This window comes from Pteropus vampyrus, unplaced genomic scaffold, assembly GCF_000151845.1.
Source record: "Pteropus vampyrus isolate Shadow unplaced genomic scaffold, Pvam_2.0 Scaffold118, whole genome shotgun sequence".
Taxonomy (NCBI): Eukaryota; Metazoa; Chordata; class Mammalia; order Chiroptera; family Pteropodidae; genus Pteropus; species Pteropus vampyrus.
This window is the reverse complement of record NW_011888899.1, coordinates 963972-971210: the sequence shown is the minus strand read 5'-3', so window position 1 is coordinate 971210 and position 7239 is coordinate 963972. Positions and strand designations below refer to the sequence as shown.

The window sequence follows — 7239 nt, the reverse complement described above, 5'->3', positions numbered from 1 at the left end:
TCGTTCGTGGAGTTGATGACTTGTCTCACTGTTTACCCAAATATGTGCTTTTTTGTGCACCTTGAGAGTCCTACATATGGTTAGGAATTGAAGAAAAAATATTCCATGGGTAATATAAATAGCGATTTTAATTTTTTAAGTATCTGTTTTTGTTATTTCCAGGATGTTATGAATCAGTGACACAGCAGGAATTTGGATGTACCCACTTGTAGGAAAACTGAGTAGCCATGACTTGGTGGCATTTGCTAACAGCCTGTTATGTTATCATAATAGGTTTCTGTGTTTTCGGAGCATGACTTAACAAAGTTGATCCAGCATTAGTAATGCAAGGCCCTGCCTTTTTGTTTTGTTTTGTTTTGTTTAAATGCCTACAGCACCTGGTCTTCCTAAGTGGTCTCTCATCCAAATACTGACCAGGCTCAACCCTGCTTAGCTTCCAAGATCAGACGGGATTGGGCTTGTTCAGGGTGGCATGGCTGTAGACCATGGACCGTGGCTCCACTGGGGCGTGAACCCAGGACCTTCTGCGTGTAAAGCAGACGTGCCAGCTGCTACACTACGGAACCACGTCCATGCCCCGGTTTGTTTGTTTGTTTTTTTAAGAAAAGGTTATTGTAGCTCGGGAAGTGTGCGGAAGTTTTGAGTCAGCTGGACCACTTAGGAACATTAAAATAACTAATTCGTGAAGACTGAGAGAAAGTAGAAGATATTAAAGAAGAATTCTTAGACAAGATGCATGGCAGAGACAATCATTATGGTTATAATGAACAAATCATGTCTGTCCTGGGGAAAGAACCTTTGATTTAGTGTAAGAACACATAATGACTTATTATTCATACTCCCAGTATACGAGCGTGTCTTGGGAGCATTTCTACTCCCCAGTGTCACAACTGATCTCTGTCTCAGAATGCGAACCAGGTACAGACACCGTGGACAGCTCAAATGCAAGCATGTTTATTACGCAGTTCATCACTTTCAACCGCTGGGACCTAATTAATAACTCTCTAGTTAATAACTAATTTTCTGGTTTTGATTCTAAAACAGCTCCTTCTTTATTAGTATTGAAATAAAGAACAATTTGCATTCTTCGCACTTTGCTTTTATTAAACGTTGAAAGTTTCTAGTATTTTGTGTCGTTAATAAGGAGTTTGTCACTTAGATTGTATAGTTATGTAAGCTGCTTCTACTCACGGCGACCAATTAGGGTTTTTTGGATAAATGTATTTAGAAAAGGCTCTTGTGTTTTTGAAGAGCTGGTTCAACCTGCTTTAAAAAAACCAATAGTTTACAAAATCAATATTTCTCCCACTGCTCCCTCCTTTTCTCTCTTTCCCTGCCCACACTCTCTCCATTCGGATAATACCTTTCACGTCCTGGAGAAGCCCGCCATCCTGTGTCTCCTGCCAGGGAAGAGAGGCACGGCGAGGTGCAGACGTACCCTCTCGCCACCTCCCAGCAGCCAGGACGAGGACATACACCTACGCTCAGCCAATCAATCACACATTCCTGTCCTTGGCTTTGAAATGTAGGGCGTGTCCCTAAGAAACAGGTGCACCTACAGGTTATTAAACATGACGGCAGCAGAGTTGGGAGCCAAGGGGTGGCCATGGCCCGTGCACAGACAGGCAGGTATGAGTGGAGACCCAGCCAGACCCTCTTGCCGCGCGGTCTTGGTGTTTATCGGCTTCCTGCTCCTGCGGCTCCTGCTCATTTTCCAGGACTTCGTTGCCAGCCTTCTCGTTGGTTCTCTGAGCTGCTGATGTGCTAATAAATCCCTCTGCTCCTAAGTCCTTCGGAATCGATCTCTGTTGTAGGTAAAGCGTATATCTTGACTTAAACTTGAGATACAAAGCTTGGGCTTGTCACCGACTGAATCTATTCATAGAGAAAACATTTGAAATTCAAAGTCATTAACTATTTATTGGAAAACCATTCTGTTTAAGGCATTATCCCGAGGAATGAAGGAAGGCTAAAGATATTGTCATTTTTTTTCTACTTTGGACACGAAATCTAGCCAAAGACACATATATCTGATCGCCGGGCAGATTACACTAAGTTCTGCACTTGAGGTGAAGCTACGAGCATGGCGGTGGCTTCATTAAAAAATATTTAGTTGGTTAAACGTAGATCTTTCTCAGGACGGGTTAACAGGTGAACAACAATTCTTGTGCCATCGACTGCTTTTTCTTGGTAGCACTGAGTTTATTTCCAACCTTCTCTGAATCCTCCGACATCTGAGTACTCTTCCATCTTGCTTTGCTAGCTCGGAAAACAAACGCAAAAACTAAATAAATAAAGACATAAATGAAAGCATCAGAAAAGTAGAACGTGAGAAGTTCGAGTTTAGTTATGACTGCCCTGGACTCTTAGGCCCTCAACATCTCGTTTCAGCCGACCACCTTATATTCGAGCAAGGTAAAAGCGAAGCCATTTCTCAACTTTAGTTTCCCATAGCAAAGGAGAAAAATCTTTTGGGATAATTTGCAAATTGTTACCATATGTCACATGGACCGAGAGGAGGTATTCGATAGTCTGTATTCTAAAATTTGATATTCTGTGTTTAAAATTCGTTCATTTGGAAGACCTTAGATTTCTTCGGTATGGATTTTTTTTTTAAGGTAAAATTTAAATGTTTGCCTTAAAGAAACGCCCTCCCACCTGAAAGCATGGGTATGCAACTCTAGACGCAGACCTTATAAAATGGAAAAGGACAGGCACCTGGAAGCCGCGAACACCTGGGGCCCAGCCCGGGCATCTCCACTCACTGGGGGACGAGGGAGAGGAGAGAGCGTGAGAGCGTTTTTCCTCTTTCTCCTTGGACCTCGCCCTCCAGTGCGCCCAGCTCGGTGATGGCGCAGGCCAGAGCCCTGTGTCGTCTCTGATGCTTTCGTCACCCCCAAGGCAGCTGTGCACACACCTGCAGGCCGAGCTCTGCACCACGTCTAAAGGATTGCCACTCACGTCGTCGACGAACTTACATGAGAACGCACAGGAGGCACAGAGATTCCAGGCCCCCAGACCAGTCCCGGCATCCAGCCCCCACCCCCTCTCCTCTCCTGGAAACTCTTGGCGCTGCCGGCCACTGGGCTTTTTGACTTTTCGCATCTCAGGTGAAGTGTCACCTCTGCAGGTAACCGAACTAATCTATCTCTGTAGGCATCTGCCTCTCTCTCCTCTCCCACGTGTCACACCCTCAGTTTCCCCACCACGCTCATACTGCTCACGCTCTGTCGGGCTTTGTACTCAGTGAAGTGTTTACTTGCTAAGCACCTTTCTCTCCTAGTAGAGCGTAGAGTCCACGAGGCCAGACGCCACTGCATGTTCGTTCTGCTCTCACAGTAGGTACTAGGGAAATAAATACTGCTTGAATGGCTAGGTGATTCTATCATAATGCTAGAAAACTCTTTAAAAAAAAAAAATCAGCTCTCAGAACTTTGTAGTTCCTCCGTCCGAGTTTCCTGAGGGGCGGGGGGAGATGAGCAGGTGTCCTCTTTACATTGCAAAGGTGTTTATAATGACGGCGAAGCTGAAAGACGTGAACTTAGGGCTTGGATAAATGCTAACCCGCTAACCTCCCTTGCAGAAATCCATTAGTCTCTCTCCTCTTTTGTAAAGGAAGACAACATGCAAAGAGCAGTCCGAAGTTTTCTCCTTTTGAAGTTTTGCTTCTAAAGTGAAATCTCCGTCTTCTCTAGCGGAATAGGAAGCTGAAATGGAGAGGTAGCCGACTTTCCATAAAGGTGTTATAAATTAGTAAGTAGAACATGGTTGCGAGCTGGTAAGTGTGAATCACTCTTAATTATTTAGGGCTCTATTTTTCAGTTCTAAAACCCTCTCGTTGAAAAGATACCAAAGTGAAGCATCCACTGTGTGACCCCTTCAGACTCCGTAGGTACAAAAGGGGGTGAAACGAATAAAGCCAGCCGGGTTTTTTTTTTTTCCTTCCCAGACATTGACGTTTCTCACACCGTGTTTTTAAGAAATACAGTATTCTTAAATTATCCCAAATGTCTTGAATGTACTAGGAGAATAAATGAGGCCATTTTCAAAATTACAGGAGAATAAAGAGCCCTGCTTTTTCATTAGAGCTTGACAATAGAGCCTGCATTTAAAAAGATGTTTAAATGTACCCCACAGCATTCTGTCCAACTTATAAAAGCAATTTCTGTACCACTTCCAGGCGGGGTTGCGTAATTGAGTGAATTATCTTGGGATGGTATTGCTTGTTTAAATGATTGATAGCCTGATCGTTAGTGACTTGTTATGGTCAAGATAACTCTGCAATACATACGTTGGGGCAATTTTTGTTATTATGGAAACTCTATTTGAAACTCCAGTGTCAGTGTTATTATGAGTCAGCCAAGTTGGATACTTTATTTCAACAAGTGCTGTGAGTCATTTGAAATTATGTATCATTCATAAGCAGAAAACTTTTTAAATTGTTGTATCCCACCTACCTGTGACATTTTGATTCTCTATAGAGTGGGAAAAAAAACAGTATACATTGTAATTTGGTGTCTATTTTTCAGGTAATTGACTTAATAAGTTAAAATGAAATCGTGTGCCACCCAGTTTGCATAAGAGATGTAGAATTAAGCAGTAACTTTCTGAGAGTCGCATCAAAGTTCAGCGTGGTAATTCTGAAAGTTGGGTTTTTTTTTCCCCCTTGGTGCTTGAAAGCTAAAAGGATTTCTGGCAAGTTTTTCTATCTCAGAAGTGCTACCAAGTTGATCAGAGTAAAGTACATTTCAAATTCATACTGAATTTTAAGCATAAAAGTACATATTTGGAGGACTCGCATTAGGTAAGAGGCGTGCCGTCTGGGCTGCCGCGTGTCGAGCGATGCGGTGGGCGTTTCGGGTGACCCTTCGTTTTCAGGCATTTCAAACTTCCTGATGCGAGAGACCGACATGCTGCTTCACCGAAACGACTTGAGTTTTGACTCTTATCTTTTAAGAGTTCAGAGGCTCGAATGACGATGGCGCCTGGCAGAGTGCGTGAGGACAAGGCCGCTTTTTCATTAGAGTATTTCTGAGCCGGCCTGGGCCGACCCCATGCATCTCTAAGGGGGTGGGAAGATGCACATGTCACTTCCAGTTTGTCACATTCACGTACCCTATGTTACCAAGTGACTTGTCCGTAGTTAGTGTCTGTGTGTCCCACGCCAATTCCCATGCTTCTTCCTACCCACGATTTAAAGGTACCCTCGTCTTGGCCCCTTCGAAAACTTGTGCTTGCTCCCTGAGCTAAGAATCATATTTCCCAAGCTCATCTTTCCCTGCCCTTCCTTCTCCTACCAGGCTCCCCAAGAGATCTGTGAACTCCTAATAGTGTTCTACGGACTCAACAGCCTGCTGTGAATTTCAGCATATGTCCTGATTCCTTTCAAAGTAGCCATATAAAGCAATGTGGAAGGTCAGGCCCGCTGTCATCAAAGAATAAGAAACTCCTCCAAGCCTGAAAACAACCTGTTTGGAAGAAGCTCCTTAGTGAAATCAGAGAAAAAGGCGTTCTCCTTCAACTGGGTTGGGGGGAGACACTCAGGAAGCATGTCGTGTGCAGGAACAGCGCCAAGCGAGGCCGGGTGTGGCCCAGTGGTGGGGACCCCACACCATCAGGGAAAAAAAAACAGCGTCGGAGCCAGTAGACCCCCCAATCATTAGCTGTGCGAGCTTGGCTACTCTTTTGTTAAAGTCTCTGAACTCAAACAGTGGTCACTGTTTGAACGTTAGAGCTCGTCGCCTGACTAGAAGAAGGTGGGCGAATGTGAGGGACAGGAAGGGGTTGCAGGAACTGAGCCTGCCAGTCTGGGTACCCAGGGGCAAGATGGTTTGAAAGAGCAATGACAGGATTGATCACCTGGGTAGAAACCTAGGGAACAGTAAAAGGTAACTTGGAAGTCACACATCTCATTACTTATTTAATGCTCTCATCGGCCACATCCCGTCCCCCAGGCCACCCACTGCCATCAATACGTCCTTGACCTCTCCAGAGTAATTCCATCCGTGTCACAGCCTGTTAACTGCCTTCCCCTACTCTGAGCACCTCATCCCCCACCCCGGGCAGCTCTTCCTGGTCGGTGGCACCCTTGGCTGCCAGTACAAGGTGGAAACCGGGATTATCTAGAGCCATCCCGAACAAGATTTCGCCATGGAACCTGAGGGCACACCAACATCCAAGCAGGGGACAAAGGGTCGGAGAAGCCGGCATCTGGTTCTGGAGTCTGGATCTCAGGGAGAGGGGCCGAGAGCGTGGGCACTGTGTTCACTGCCTAAGGCCTAAGGCCACGGGCAGAACAGACAGTGGATGCGGAGGCTAAAACCAACAGGGCTTTCTCATGTCACAGTCCTGGAGTCCGGAAGTCTAGGATCGAGGTGTCGGCAGTAACGCTCCCTCCGAAACCTGCAGGGCAGAAGCCTCCCTCGCCTCTCCCAGCTCAGGGCGATACCCGGACCACTCGGCTCGTAGATGGATCATCTCATCTCCGCCTCCCTCGCCACGTGGCCGTCCCCTCCCTACGTGTCTGTGTCACGTGGCATCTTCCCCTTCTCACATGGACACGGGTCCACCCTCACGACCTCGTCTCAACTCGATTCCATCTGCAAAGACCCTATGTCCAAATGAGGTCACGTTCACAGGTCCAGGGGCTTTGGACCTCACCACGCCTTTGAGGGGGACACGATTCAACTCGTAGCAAACACTTTGCGGGGAAGTACGTAGTTTGGGGTCTGGGTTCTGGAAAGGTCAGAAAAAATCCCATGGGTGCAGCCAGGCCTGGGACTCGGGGAGGTGCACGAGGTATTCGCCGGGGCACGAAAGGTAAAGGAGCTCCGAAACCTCACCACGCGAGGTCGATGATGCTTTAATGCAAAAAGAATTCGTGATGAACAAAGGATCGCCGTTTTAAAGACAGACTCGGCATTATTGATTTTCCCCATCGCCACGGGGTCCAGTGAGACTCTGCACCGTCACCAATCCACTGAGGCAGCTGAGCTGCTAAGATAAGGCGGGGAACTGCCCCGGGCCACTTGTGCCTGGCTGCGGAAAGTCTGCAGTGAGAATAAGCCTAACAGAAACCAAGGCAGGACCCAGAGGACGAGAGAAACCAGTGCTGACGTCGCGCTGGAGCCCTGGATCCAGCCACGCTTCGGTCCCCTGCTCCGCGTCGGCCAGTGTGCATTGTCTCTTCCATTCAAGAGCACGGGTGGCCGAGAGGGAAGCCAGCCCCAGTATGCCTTG

The 7239-nt window shown here is 46.8% G+C and overlaps 1 pseudogene; it reads right to left on the bottom strand.

Annotated features, from left to right (window-relative positions):
- Nucleotides 1-365: 365 nt before the first annotated feature.
- On the bottom strand, nt 366-484 carry LOC111743696 (annotated as a pseudogene).
- Between the last annotated feature and the right edge of the window lie 6755 nt (nt 485-7239).